We start from the raw sequence: 15,731 nt of genomic DNA, 5'->3' as shown, positions 1-15,731 counted from the left end.
GGAGGCAGTTGCCCCAAGGCAGCACTTCTCTGGATTATTGGGGAAGACAAGGGTCAGGTGAGTGTTAACACAGAGTTTTGCTCAAGATCTAATCTCAATGATTGGCTTCAATTGTACTATTTAGATTGTATAAACTTTTGCAGATTCTGTGTTTGTGAGCTACTTTTTCCCCTCTGATAGCCACCAGTTATTTTCTGGAAAAAGAAAAATTTGAAAGTTGGTGATAACTTTAATGTAAAACCTGAAGCACCTACACAGGATATTTTAACTTACTTTATTGGTTACTAGTTAATACCAGAGATATTTTTTTTCACTGTACAAATGTAGTTTTATTAACTATAGGTACATATAAAACTTGGCTATTGCATCTAAAAATGATCAAGAAATTATCATAATTTCAGGTTTCACATATTTTCAGTTAATGAACTATTTTTATAAAGGATAATCAGCACTTGATCTTCATTCACCAGAAGTCTTAAGTAGAGCAGCATTCTTCTTATATTTTTCTGTAATCTCTCTAATTTTTCCAAGAGATCTTCAGACATGCATTCTTCATATTCTCTATCAACTTTAGTAATCTCCTTCTCAAGATGTTTCTCCACAGTCTATATGTGTAGCAATCATTTCTAAAAGATGCTGCAAGTTATTTCTGACTTTTCATCTTTCTTCATTTTTAGTCTGCACAACTAGTTGGTACTCCCACTGAACAGTATCTAACTCATTCATAGCTTCACTGAGGCCCTCATTAACAGCACTTTCCAGCAGGTGCTTATGTTTCTCCAAGGACTCAAGCTCTTTGGCACATTTTTCATCCTCTTCCTCAGCTTCCTTAACTTTTTGTTGGTAAAGATCATCCAGCTTTTAAACTTTCTCTTTCAGTGTTCTCACACTTCTCTTGCTTTCTGTTATCATTGTATTCAACTGTTCTAATGTATCCTCCAAACCCATTTTTTTATTCAGAGCTTTATTAATTTCTTCTTCATTTTTATTCAGGAGTTCCTTGAGGGGTACATAAACTTGAGCCCTGTATTTGATGAGGCAGTTGGAGCCTGCTTCAGGATTAAACTTAATTTCAAAGTCATAACCTTTGGAATTCTCAGCATTTTTAGGAAGAAGTTTTAATTTTCTAGCCAGTTTGTGATATTCTTCTAATTGTGTTTCAATCGCCTCTTTGCCTCTTGCATACTTTAACTCTTCATTCCATAACTGCTGTTGTTCAGCTTCCAGCTCCTTGGTTAATTTATTAATGGTCTGCTGCAATTCATTTTTTTCATGATTTATTCTCTCTATGTCTGCAACTGAGTACTTCTGGTTATCAACAACATTCAGTAGACGTGCATTCTCCTGTTTTATTGTTTCACATTATAGTTCTACTCTAGCAATTTCTTCGAGATCATTGAATTTCTGGTCCAGAATGGCTGAATGAGACTCCAAATTGCTCATGTATGCCTGATATTTCTGAACATCTGCTTGTAAGGAAGTTTTCAACTTCCTTAATGACTCTAGATGGTTCAGCTCCTCTTCTCTCTCTTGTTCCAATATTGCAATCTGTTCATTCAATGCTTTGTTTTTTGCTGCTAATGATTCCAGCTTGGAAGCATCTACATTATATAAATCCTTCAGCTTTGACTGCAACTCTGCATTCATCTCTTCAAAGCTGTCAGCACCATTCATGAAACTCTCATAGCATTTTATGGTGTAGTCCAAAAATAACTTATTATGCATAATTCCATCTTCAGTTTCTTCTCCCCATGGCTGTCCATCATGAAATAAAGGTGAGCTTTCATTCATGGCAGTATGTATCTTGATGCAGTCTATTAGCCAAACCAAGGCTGCTACAATGTGAGGCCAGGTATGAGGGGCTCCCACTGTGTACATGGAACTTTTGGATAGTGCAAAAGGATACCCAAGGTTTTTAAAGATTTTTGGAACCTCTTCTTCAACTTTTGTGTCAGGAATTTCATATGAAGGGCACAGGAAGCCATAAAGAAAAGTGAAGGTCTTCAGGAAGTCTTTAATCGATGGAGCTTGTAGAGATTTTATGCATACACTATATGCATAACCATTTTCTGTAAGAAACTCAGAGTTGTCGAATACTCTGCTGAATGAATGCTTTATCATTAAGTGGTCTTGGGTCCTTGATTTTTTCAGACCTGGAAAATATGTCAGTTTGACTATCCCAGGATACATGTCCACTAGTTCTTTTACCAAATATAGAGACTTTTCTTTCAGAGGCAGGTTTATTTATACTCAACTTTCCAAAGGCTGGTTTCTCTCTTCTTTTTTCCAGTTTCCTGACAAGGCTCAGCGGGCGAATTTCTGTAATTTATGCAATTACTCTTCACTGCATATTAAAACAAGAGCTTCTGCCTCTGCCAACCCAGAAGGTTTGAATTTTAAAATCTCCACTCCAGAGATATTTTTAAATTAATGTTTAACATATAGAGCAAGAGAAATAAATTCTTAGTGTGTGGGTTTGTATGTACTGTCAAAAAAATCTCAACTAAGATTCCAGAGAGTCATCAATTTTACCATTGCCTTAAATTGAATGCAGTTTTCTTAATTGCTACCAGTAACCACACCCTTCAAAAGGAAAAATCACACAAATAATAAAAGAACCCCCAAACCCTAGCTTGTATGTGTGACACACACACACACATATATATACACACATGTTTATGTGTCTCTATATACATATAGACATATAAACATATGTAATATGTATATATACATTTATATATTTTTATAACATTGGGAATGGAAAGGGAAGAGGAAAAGAAATTCTCCATCAAGCATTGACATGATCTTAGGTCACAATAAACAATTTTATTTCACTGAAAAACAGAACACTACTTCAGTGTTGGTTTGCAGAATAATTAGGCCCTCACTGCATTCTCTTTTCTCTCTTCAGCAAGCATTTTCCCACCCCACCCCATGGCAACCTGCAGAACATCAGCATGCTTGGCTGGGTTGGACCCTTTTTCCCAGGGCCTGCAGGTGACTCCAGCTGTTCCTCTTGCCATGGGGAACTGAAGAAACTGAACAAGTCTGGACCAAAAAAAAAAAAAAAAACAAAAAACAAAAACAAAAAACCAAAAAACCCTGTCCTATTCACTACTGAGTCAAAATACAGCTTGAGACACAAGATGCCACAAGCAAATATTTTGAAATATCTGAAAGCAAAGGTTAAACATGTTGATAATAACACACACTTTGGGCTTTGCTGCCCAACTCCATTTCCTGATTTAAACATTGTCTTGTTCTCTGTGCAAATATTTGTTGACTTGGGAACTGACAGCGATGAAATCAATGGAGATGAAATAAACCTTTGTCTGTGACCTTACTCTTTGTCTTATATTCATTAAAATGATAAAATGGAATGAAGTAATTTTTATTCTGCCATTTTCTTTCTTTCCTTTATTTTTTAAAATTTCTTTTCTCCTAGTTTCCCTAGATGTATCTTTCATTGTTAGCACTCTCTATAGTTCAAAAGTATTTTCAGATGTAAAATTCTTTCTTGCAGTTATTGTCTGGCTTTTAATTTTTAATGCTTTTCTTTTTTCTCCCCACACCTCCTGGTTGTAGTTTCCTTTTTCAGGGATTTGATCTCCTTGGCAGTTGGCATTGTCTACATTAATTCATCCTGCTCACATTAATATTGCCAAAGCACTCACCTCTATTTTACACCTTTTCTTTATTTCAAAAAGCAGATAGCTATTTCTCACCAAGTGCCTCCCTTATAAATTTCTTTATATTTCCCTTTAATAATTAATCTAGTCTCTGTTATTTAAAAAGCAGTAACTTCCTGCTCTAAATATTTGTTCTGTTATGATATCATAAATTCTTATCACCCATAGAAAAGGAAAACAATAAATGGTGTGGAGAAAGATCAAAATGGAGGAGAAGAGCAGCATTTCATCTTATTGTTTCTTCTCTTTAAAACAATTGTACAATGTTTTAAGTTTTATATAAATGTTCTAATTCTAGATCAATATGCTTCCTAGCTTTCATTAAACTCAAAAGCATAGGCAAATAAATAATAATACTAAAAATACATCTCATAAAATATAAAAGGTGTGTTTTAATGATACTTTTTGTAATAATTTATTGAAATGGGCTTATCTCTAGGTGATATGTCCTCAACATTTTATCTGCAAATTTTGGTCAACTTTTTAATTTTAGTTTTAATGACTGGCATAAGTAGATGACTTCCAGAATGCATGTCTTCCAAGGGGGCCAATCAAAGCATTTTTACATTAATTTTATTAAAACTTTTCTAGCAGGCAGAGAGGGTAATAATGGTGGCTTGTAAAGTTTTTGCCTTTTTGATAAAGTTTGTGCACTGGAACAAAGATTTTTTTTATTATTTTAAACTCAATGTATTCTCACCTATCCCATGCCTCAGAATCATCTGGAGAGGTTTTAATACTACAGATGCTTGGGCCCAACATCCAATGATAATTTTCAATTGACTGGGTGGAGTGGAGCAAGAATTAACCTTTTTTAATACCTGCCAAGTTGATTCTAATGTACATCCAAAGTTTCAAACTGAGGATTTATGATCAAATTGATAGTTTGTGTGCATAGAAGTCCAAGATCATCTTCAGGAGACTAGGCAAGCTATGACTTCTTATCATGTCTCCTTTATTTATTTTTATTTTTTTACTTCTGGGTTATTTCCTTGGATTCCTAAGAGTTAAGTTCTCCTCTGCCTTTTTTTTTGGTTGTTTTTGTTTCTTTGTTTTTGTGTGTGAAGAGGGAGCACATGACATTCCTTTGAGAAAAGATGTAAATGCCCCAAATTATTGATGAATATCTTGGTGGGAATGGCAGAGTGCATCCCTCACAGTGTAGAACAATGGAAGGGATCACATGGACTTTTGTTTCTGAACTTGGCAAAGTATACCCTAATCTAGCTGCATTTATCATGTCAACCTGACTTACAAACTCATTGTTGGCTGTCTGTAGAGATGTGACATTATGTAGCCCATCAACTGTGTTATTTATTTGTTTATAGGTTAATTGTTCAGAAAACTGATCTCCTGAGCTCATTTTCCCATTCTTTCTCAAATACCCTTTCAAATCAACAAACATAAAATAGAACAGCTTCTTCCACACAGGGGACTCTTAAATGATGCAGATTCTCATCAATTGGTAACTTTTAAAAAAAAATTCTTGCAAGAAAGCATAATTCATGATATATTTTGCTATCACTTCAGAAGTTAATATATAGTTTGGGGCCCTAATTTTCAGATGCAAGACTCTAATCAGGATGCACCAAATTTTTGACTCTTTTGTCCGTTTATTTAATCCAGCTATATGTGCATAAAATACAGTAATATTGGACTATGTGTGTATATATTAAAGTTGTAATAAAATTTTATAAATTTAAGTTCAAAAAAGAATTTAATGACGGATTACTGAGTTAAGTGAGAGCTGCTGTGAGCCTCCAAATCTGAAAAAAAAAATGTATTATAAGTAAAATTCCAGTACTGCCAAGACAAACATTATGAAAAACCATATGGAAGCTCCTCAAAAAAATTAAAAATAGAACTAACATATGTGAACTGAAGTTCTTCATAGAGGTTGGGTTGGTGTTTGGGAACTTTCAAGTTGTTTGGATTTTGCTGATTGGATCAATGAGACCCTATGGAGAGATAGAGTAGATCTGGAAGCTTAGGTTGTATTGGACTACTTTTGGTCCTTTTTGAGAGCCATTTTATCAATATCAGTGTCTGACCTGACATTTTTATGACAACTGGGTAATGTAAGTTAACCTCTGGCTTCTCCCATCCTTAAGTCTAGGAATGAGATTGCACCAGAATCCTATAAGGAATTTCTCCCATCTTGTTGAAAACAACATTTGGATCTTGTAGATTTCCTAGCCTCTATATCTGCATATTAAAGACCCCACCTACCTTCTTTTGGAAATTCAGAAGCTTGAGTAAGCTTCATAGAAAACTATGGCTTTCAGGGTAACTTGAGTTCCCAGTGCATGTTTGCTCATATTTCATTCAGAATAAACTATTCCCTATTTTAGAAATCAGAATTCTTTTTCATAGTTATACATGATCCAGCAATCCCACAGCAATATATATATATATGAAATGAAATAGACATATCAAAGAGATACCTGCACTCCCATGTTATAGCAACATTGTTCACACACACATACAAATGCATGATGTTATGCATGAAATCTAACAAAATAGAACTTGGGAAAGTGGAGAGTAGAATGGTGGTTTTCAAGGGCTGGAGATAGGTGGTAATGGGGAGATTTTGGTCAAAGTTTAAAGAGTTTCAGTTAGATAGGATGATCAAATTCTGGAGATCTCTTATACAGTATGCTAACTATAGTTAATAATAATGAATTCCAGACTTGAAAATTGTCAAAAGTAGATTTTAAGTGTTTTCATTGCAAAAATGGTGAGTATGTGAGGTGATGATATGTTTTATTCATTTCACAGTTTGTGTGTGTGTATCTGTGTCTGTGTGTGTGTGTGTGTGTATATATATATATACACACACACACACACACATACATACATATATCTTACATATATAAACTTTTAAAATATATAAACTTATCAGAACTTCACATTTTATTCCATAAAATATACAATTTTTGTCATTTAAAAGGTAGATTATAAAATATAAACAAAAAAAAAAACGTAAAAGATGGCTAACAGTGTCTCACAGCATTCTGAGCACTTCACAGAAGAAGAAATAAGAATGGTCAAAGAATATATTTAAAAAAATGTTCAACATCTCTAGCAATTAGAGAAATGCAAATTAAGACTACACTGAGATTCTATCTCACTCCAGTGGCATTTATCAAGTATACAAGTATCATAAATGTTGGCTGGGATGTGGGGAAAAAAAATTCATATTCCTGGTGGGATGGTAAATTGGTGCAACCACTCTGGAAAGCAGTATGGAGATTTTTCAGAAAACTTAGAATGAAGCCACGATTGACCCAGTTATCCCACTCCTCAGCACATACCCAAAGGAATTAAAATCAGCATACTACAGGGACATAGCCACATCAATGTTTATAGAAGCTCAATTCACAAGAACAAAGGTATGAAATTGACCTAGGTACTCTTCCACAGATAAATGAATAAAGAAAATGTGGTATACATGCACAATGGAATATTACTCAGCCATAAAGAAAAATGAAATCATGATATTTGCTAGTAAATGAATGAAACAGGACACTATTATGCTAAGTGAAATAAGCCAATCCCAAAAAACCAGAGGCCAAATATTCTCTGTGATAGGTAGACGCTAACACAAAATAGGGTGATTGGAGGGAAGAATACGAGTCCATTGGATTAAACAAATTAAGTAAATGGAGAAGGGATAGGAATAGAAAAGATGAATCGGAATGAATCGTACATAACTTTCCTGTGTTCATATAGGAATACAAACCAGTGAAACCCCATGTGCAACTGCAAGAATGGGATCATAATTAGAATAAGTTATACACCATTTATGTATAATATATCAGAATATACTATCATGTATTTTAAAAAAACAAATTTTAAAAGTACTTGTGAACTGGACCTACAAAATTGGACCTAATGACTAAATTAGTAGAGAGATTGGTAAGATAACATCTGTATCAGCCAGTGAATGGACAAAATCTGGGTTAATTTTCTGCATAAGGGTGTTAATGTTTCTGTAAATTGAAAAATAGATATCTTAAAACCAGAGGTTTGTTAGTGTTCCAAAAAAGTTGCATATTTTTATGGAATACAATATGCCATTTTATGATTATGATTAAATCTCTCTGTTTGGATCTGTTTCTATTCTCTACCTCCTCTATCCATTCCACTCATTCTAAGCCAGAAACATAACTGTGGCTCTTTAGTAATAATATGAAATTATGACCTGTAGCTCTATGTATTGTTTATTTTTCATAAAGCATTCTGTTTATTTCAAAAATTAGTTCTGAATTTCACACTTCAGTATAATAGATCCAGAAGTGTGAGGCTGGATTTTTGTATTTCATTTTTATTTTTCAATAATTGAATATGTTATTTATCATCTCCCCTTTTTTCCTTACACAAGAGGTAATATATCAAACTGTGTTTATTTTCATTTACCCTCTCTCTCTCTCTCTCTCTCTCTCTCTCTCTCTCTCTCTCTCTCTCTCTTTTGGTACTTGGGATGGAACCCAGGGATGCTTAACCACTGAATAATATCACCAGCTCTTTTATTTTATTTATTTATTTATTTTAAATTTTGAGGCAGGGTCTTGCTAAGTTGTTCAGGGCCTTGCTAATTTGCTGAGGCTGGCTTTGAACTTGGATCCTCCTTTCTCAACTTCTGGAGCTGCTATAATTACAGGCTGAAGCCATTGTGACCCCACTTAATTGACCATTTCTTTAAATTAAGCATCCAATTCATAATGATCTTTTTTTTATTATTTTTTACTGTTGTCTGGTACTTAATTGTGTGAATGTACCACGGTTTATTCCAAGAATCTTTTACCTCCAGAAATTAAAATTATTTCCAATATTTTGTAATTATTGGAAACAGATTGCATGCTTATTGTCTTGATAGGGTTGAAAGTATTTCTTCAATAGGAATTCCTAGAAGAGAGGTTATTGTGTCATAATGTAAACATATATGTGGTTTTGTTAGATATGGCCAAATTCCCCTGCATTAAGGTTGCAACAGTTTGCATCCTGTATGAGTGCACTGAGTGTGTTGTGGTACTTTTAGAATTTTGCCAAACTAACACAAAGAAACAGTATCTCAGTGTGGTTTCTGAGGTATTTCTCCTATTATGAGTGAAGAGGAACATCTTTTCGTATGTTGAACAGACAGGTGTACATATTTTTGTGAATTGTCTGTTCATGCCTGTTGCCAATTTGCTATTGGCTTCCTGAAACCCTGCTGTTTTTCTTATTCTCCTGTCAACAGCAACACCACCTAAGGAAGGGAAACTAACTATTATGTGTAAACACAATCTCCCAAATGTTTATCTGGGGTCCTATATCAGGCTGGTTGCTTAAAAAAAAAGAAAAGAAAAAAGAAAACCAACTCAGTGGTACAGATAAACAAAACTGTCTTCAGTTTTGTGTTTTGAAAAGACTGGGATGGGTCTTAGGGTTCTGTATTTGTAATAACTACCCTGGTGGATTTGGTGACCAGGCATGTGTAGGAACTATTGGTAAGACTAGATTTTCCATAGTGACACCAGCTTCATTACCATTTGCAGGGAAGAGAAAGATTGCCTAGTGTAGGGTGGGCTAGGGGTTTGGTTGGGGAAGGATGCCCACACCTCAGGAACATACTAGAATGTCCTAATTTACCTGAACACTTTACCCATCAGCTTTGTCCCATCTGGGAAATGTTATTCAGTCCATTTCTTTTTCTTTTTCTTTTTGGGGTATTAGGGATTGAACTCAATACTGTTTATCCACTTAACTTCATCTGAAGCCCTTTTTAAATTTTGATACAGAGTCTTGCTAAGTTGCTTAAGGACTTTCCAAGTTGCTGAGGCTGGGCTTGAACTTGGGATTCTCTTAGATTAGTCTCCTGAGTTGCTGGGATTGTTTGCATGAGCTGACATACCTGGCTATTCAGTTCATTTCTGATCCTCCAAATGCAACTGGATCCCCAGGCAGCTATTTTTTAAAAAAATATTTATTTATTTGTTCTAACTAGTTATACATGACAGCAGAATGCACTTTGATTCACAGTACACAAATGGAGCACAAGTTTTCACTTCTTTTGTTGCACACAAAGTAGGATCACACCATTCATGCAATCATACATGTACTAGGGTAATGATGTCCATCTCATTCCACCATCTTTCCTACACCCATGCCCCTTCCCCTTCTCTTCCTCCCCTTTTTTGCTCCTTAGAGCTGGTAAGAACCCAGCATTAAATAGAACTATATGTTCTTTAGTCATGTAGAGTGGCTACAGATTTCACACCTGATTTACCACCTTCTTCACATTTCCCTGGCTGTTACATCTCAGATTTATTCTAAATTCTCAGAAATACTCAAACTCTGCTTGTTTGCATGACCTGATTTTCTAGATTGCTGACATTGGTTGACACCATTCCATTTATTTATTTATTTGTTTATTTATTTATCTATCTATTTATTTTTTATTACTCTAATTTGTTATATATGACAGCAGAATGCATTACGTTTCATATTACACACATAGAACACAATTTTTTATATCTCTGGTCAGACACAAAGTAGAGTCACACCATTCTTGTCTTCATACATGTACTTAGAGTAATGATGTTTATCTCATTCCACTGTTTTTTCTGTCCCGAATGTCCCTACCTTCCCCTTCCATCCCTTTGTCCTATCTAGAATTTCCATTTCTTTCTTTCTTTCTTTCTTTCTTTCTTTCTTTCTTTCTTTCTTTCTTTCTTTCTTTCTTTCTTTCTTCCTTCCTTCCTTCCTTCCTTCCTTCCTTCCTTTCTTTCTTTCTTTCTTTCTTTCTTTCTTTCTTTCTCTTTCTTTCTTTCTTTCTTTCTTTCTTTCTTAAATTAAGGGTTTCTTGGTTTGAACTGCTCCTTTGGCTCTGAGGAAGGTAGTTCTTAACTTCTAGGGACATTCTATGTGAGTAGAGTTCATGGGCCACAGCACAGGGATTCATTTGTGGGACTGAAACACCTCTCCTGAAGAAGTGTTTGCATAACAAATGTCTAGTTTTTACTGAGAACCAACAGTTGTGTATATGGAGGTTATGGGGATGGATAAGTTAAGTGCTTTTGATTTGCTTCCTGAAATGTTTCCTGATATGTATGGAAGAGGCTGAGCTTTAGCTGGAGGTGGGGCTATAAGGTATACATTACCTTTTATCACTAGGTTATAATACAATATTTGACAGATCAATAACAATTTAAGTCCCTGATCCCCATTTTTTAAAGCTTTAAATTTTTCTGAATAAAAGTAAATGGATCTCTAAACTATAGAGCAATATTTTTATTTTTTGAAATGTAGAGAGCTTTGTATTTAATGACATTATCATTCTTATGTAGAAAAGGGGTGATGCTCTTATTTTTCTAAGCAATAGTTTAATCCAAACAAAACTGAGAGAGTATATTGCTCAAAATAGCTGAGAAGGTGAGGTAGGAAGATAATAGGAGAACAGAGTTCAGAGTTGGGTGACACATGGAGAGAATGTGTTTGTATTGTGCCCACTTTATCTTTTCTTCCCCCACTTTTTGAAACTCAGGCCTAATTCCAACAATTAAGTTAGGATTACATTAGTAGAGACCTAAAATTGCTCGCAGAAGAACAAAATCCCAAGTGTGACTTAAGTTTGAGACATGGCCTAGGGTTATAGAAAGCGGAAGGAAGAAATCAATGGTTCTTTTTCTCTAGGTAAAAGAATGCTCTCCACAATCATAACTGAGAGGAAATGTGTTAGAAGCACTTTCCAATGTACAGTCTGTATATTCCACTGGAGTTATACAATTTTCCCAGGGGAAAGAAAGATTCTGAAAAAAAACTTTTTTAAAAGTCATTTTAGTCATTAAAGTATCACATCTCCCTTTCTCATCAATGTCAAGAATCCAGAATCTTTCCTGTGTTTTTATCAGTTTCTTCCTGGGATTTTCCCTCCCTGTAGGCTCACTTCATTTAAGAGTTGATTAAAATTGAATGAGTGCCCTCCACTTGTGTTATTGATTTCTAGTCCTTCTCTAGAACCTATCTTTTTCTCTTTGATGGGGTTCTCTCTTATCTACCTGTTCTTTCTTTGAAGACTATTACCTATCTGTAGAGATGTCCGCCCCCCTCTCTCTCCTCTCTCTCTCTCTCTCTCTCTCTCTCTCTCTCTCTCTCTCTCTCTCTCTCTCTGCAAATACATTGTGTTTAATATTCTCCCAAAGGATATTTATTTTATGTGTCAGTTGAGAAATACTATTATGAAATAAGCATGTCATTGTGAATGAAATAGAATGGATAGTTGGGTCTTTTACTCCTCAAAAGCTAGAAGGAATAAGAAAAAAACTACATTTTTAGATTTGGATTGATTTGTTATAATGAGACTTATCATATGGCAACAGAGTGCTTAATATTTAATTTGTAGAATCCATGAATTCTTGCCTTCTGTTGCTCATTGTTTCACATGGTTAAGTTAAGGGTGATAGATGAAACAGAGGTGCTCTACTCAAAAACTAAGGGTAGTTGGATTTGCTTCATAGGAACCCAGCAGCTGATCTTGAGTAACTTTGGGAAAAAGGAGATTTGAGCTCCTGAAGACCTCCAAGTTTCGAGTCAAATTCAGCAATATTTAAAAAGAAATCTTTAATTTAGTATACACTTAAAAAGTGGTAGCTATGTTAATAGTGCAGGGTTTTTATTTTACTGGCTTATTCAAGAAAGATTATTTTTCATCTCCACTGAGAAAAGAACAAGAGAGGATGTGGTTAGGTTAGATGACAGATAGAGTATTCTCCTGGTTAGAGTTTCTCTTGTGGTTGTGAGCTCTCTTCTCCATGAGGGAAGTGGTTTCTAGAGTATAGACGCCATAACAATTTTCTTCAGGTGACCTAAATGCTGTTTTCTCCTTTATTTGAAAATGTTTTTATTTTGAGCTCTACTAGTTGTAACTAATTAATTCACTCATGATTTAAAAATTTTAAAACCCTGGTAAAATTTGGTGGACTAGCAAGTGAGATGAGATTTATGACTTGTAGAGATATTTAATGACCCCAATGGTGACATGTCCAAAAGGATAGAAAAAATCTCTGATTGGGCTTAAGTTTCTGCTTAGAAATGAGATAATAAAGATAATTTTTTTTAAAAGGCTCATTTATCTGAAGAAATTCAACAAATAAAAAAGCCATGCACACTATAAAGAAAAGTTAGTCAAAATTCCTTTTCTTAGAAATCACAAGTTCTCCATGGTATAACCCAGGGTTAAAGTTAATGGGGACTCAGTTTCTTCAAGTAATATATGTCCCACCTTGTCATGAAAAGACTGAGTAGAAGAGAACCCTCTGCTTGGGCTATTATCACATGGTTCAGAATGAAATCATGAACCAATATAATCCTTTAATTTGTTTATTTGAACTAAGAAACATGAAGGGAAGTTGTTAGTCATGCATCCTGAGATCAAAGAGTCAGGATATTAATAGCTGGAATAAACTTATGAGCCAGTACAAATGATAGAAGATTAGGATTCTCTTCTGTAAAGAGCCAAGAATGGAGGAAGCATTCCAAGAGAAATTGAGATGTCCCAGGAGGGACATTATAGGGGCCTCCTTGTCAGTCTTCCATCTTCCTGGAACCTCCAGTGTTCACAAATGATTATCTTGGCTTTTGGGAGAGGAAATAGGCCTTATTTCTTTATCTTCTGTCACTATCACTATAGTACCTACCTGATCCAGCTCCCCGATCTCCTGTCTGTCTGATGTGGGGGTTGATAGAGTTTGAACAGTTGATGGGAATTCTGCACTGTTCTTCTCAAGAACTGCAGAGAGATTTTGATTCCACTTCCAACAAAGGACAGCTTTTTGTTCTTATAGGATAACGTATGTCTTTTCCCAGAATATGAAAAATCCCTCTTTACCCACCCATAAATCAGAGATAATATTTGTCCCCAATGGGCTTCAACATTTTATTCAAGTCTTTTCAAAATATACAAACTTTGTAATCCTTTGATAAAGAATAAAAACAGGAATAGTTTGGATAATTTTAACTTTAATTTCAAGAAAAAAAATAAGATGCTTTTAAGAGAGATGAAAAATATATGATAGGATGGAAAGCTGTATGATAAGACTTGAAGTCCAAGTAATCTGACACAATTACCTATTGACAATCTCTGATGAAAATGAATGATTGGAAGATGATATATTAAGATACTTCATGTAAAGTAACTCAGGCAGAGTTGTGCATTTTATGAAATAGTGGACAAAATGGATTGGGAATTAGTATTAAAGCACACAGTTGATTAATATAATATGTATCATGTTTTAAATGGTGCCTATACAGAATGAAGATATCAACCACTTCAGTTTGTCTTTTTTTTTTTTTTTTAAGAAAACTCATTTGACTTTTTATTTCACTGACTTGACCAAATCAGCTTGCTGTTTGAAGTCATGGAAACAGAGTTGTAATATTCCACTGGATGAGACAAAATAAATATAGATGGGCTTGGATATTTGTGCAATTTTTTATGTTTCATAAGGCTATTTGTAGAATTTATTTGCTTAGTACAATTATTTGTATGTATTTTCTTAAAGTTTCTGCAGTACTTTTTCAAAAAGGAGAATTATATTTGGAGTAGGGCAAATTTTAAAATTTGGAGAAAAAGAAGTTATTAAGTTCTGCTTACTGTAGATACACAAGACTTTCCTAAATCCAGGAAGGTCTTTATTCCATTTAAGAAGCATTCTCTACTGAAATTGTTGTGCATTAACTCTTTATGCTGTCTACAATTAGACATGGTAAACTACTTAAAGACTACATTCTAGGGCTGGGGATGTGGCTCAAGCAGTAACGTGCTCGCCTGGCATGCGCGGGGCACTGGGTTTGATCCTCAGCACCACATAAAAATAAAATAAAGATGTTGTTTCCACCGAAAACTGAAAAATAAATATTAAAAATTTCTCTCTCTCTCTCTCTCTCTCTCTCTCTCTCAAAAAGACTACATTCTATATCTTTGCATTATCAGTAACTATCACAGAGCCTGGGGCATAGTACACACACAATAATGGCTTAATACATGACTAAATAATTATTAGCTCCCATATAAGTCTTATAACCCTAACCTTGATATTTTCTGTATTTGATCCCAGTTACACATGTGCTCCAGAAATTTCTGGTTTCTTCCTAGCTCTTGATATGATTACTCATTTCCTGACTGATAAGTGATTTATTAATTCCAATTAGGATTGTCTCCTGAAATGCATCTTGCTTGGTGGGAGCAGTGATAATTTCCAAGGTCTTCCTAGCCTAATATACAGAGACTAAAACTTATTTACATAAACAGTACTAGCTTTTGATTTCAGGCCCATTTCAAACTGGACATGTTCTTTTAAGTAAATATTGCAAAGCCTGTTGTGTGACCATGACTTTATCTTGGGAGTATTTTGAGTCCATGCTGGTGACTGGAGTCTCAACTAAGGCAGAATCTTTGAAAATTGATATCAGTAAAAAAAAAAATGTGCTTCATCTTTCATGTGGATACTGGAAGTTTTACTGCTGGGATCTGTTTCACTTCATTGGAGTTCAGTCTTCAGTGTTAGTCATGGAACTCCAGAACAATTTGTCACTGAACTCCTTTTTTGGCCCACAAGCAAACAGGAAGTTCAGATAATGTTAAAGCTGCCTCAAGCTACCCTGGAATAGGATAGTCTTTGCATACTTTTTTTTTTTATTTTGTAACTCTTATGTCCACAGAGAACTTACAGCCTGAGCATTTCTTGGGAGGCTCAGATATTTCCAACATGGACAAATCTTATTGCTCCATTTGTCAAGTTTTCCCTCCAGATTAGTCATCTTCCCTATTTCACCCCCTCAAAACCATGTTGTCTACTTTGTAGATTGATCAAGTAAATTAGACAGTAAATATTTAATATGTCCTGCCAGTTTCATATGTCTTGCGTATTGTATTGAAACATCCTCAGATCAATAAATACATTTCCATAGATTATTGCACTGTGTGGTGTTCTTCTGAATAAAGTGCAAAGGAATGTGAAAAAATTAAAAAAATGGTTGGACTTTGGATAAGCTATTAAA

General features: G+C 34.7%; 1 pseudogene; it reads right to left on the bottom strand.

The window, feature by feature from the left end:
• Positions 1 to 459: 459 nt before the first annotated feature.
• Positions 460 to 15,731, bottom strand: part of LOC143388905 (kinetochore protein NDC80 homolog) — a 106,795-nt pseudogene continuing 91,523 nt past the window's right edge.

This window comes from Callospermophilus lateralis, unplaced genomic scaffold (genome assembly GCF_048772815.1).
Source record: "Callospermophilus lateralis isolate mCalLat2 unplaced genomic scaffold, mCalLat2.hap1 Scaffold_45, whole genome shotgun sequence".
NCBI lineage: Eukaryota > Metazoa > Chordata > Mammalia > Rodentia > Sciuridae > Callospermophilus > Callospermophilus lateralis.
This window is presented reverse-complemented; position numbering and strand designations above follow the sequence as displayed.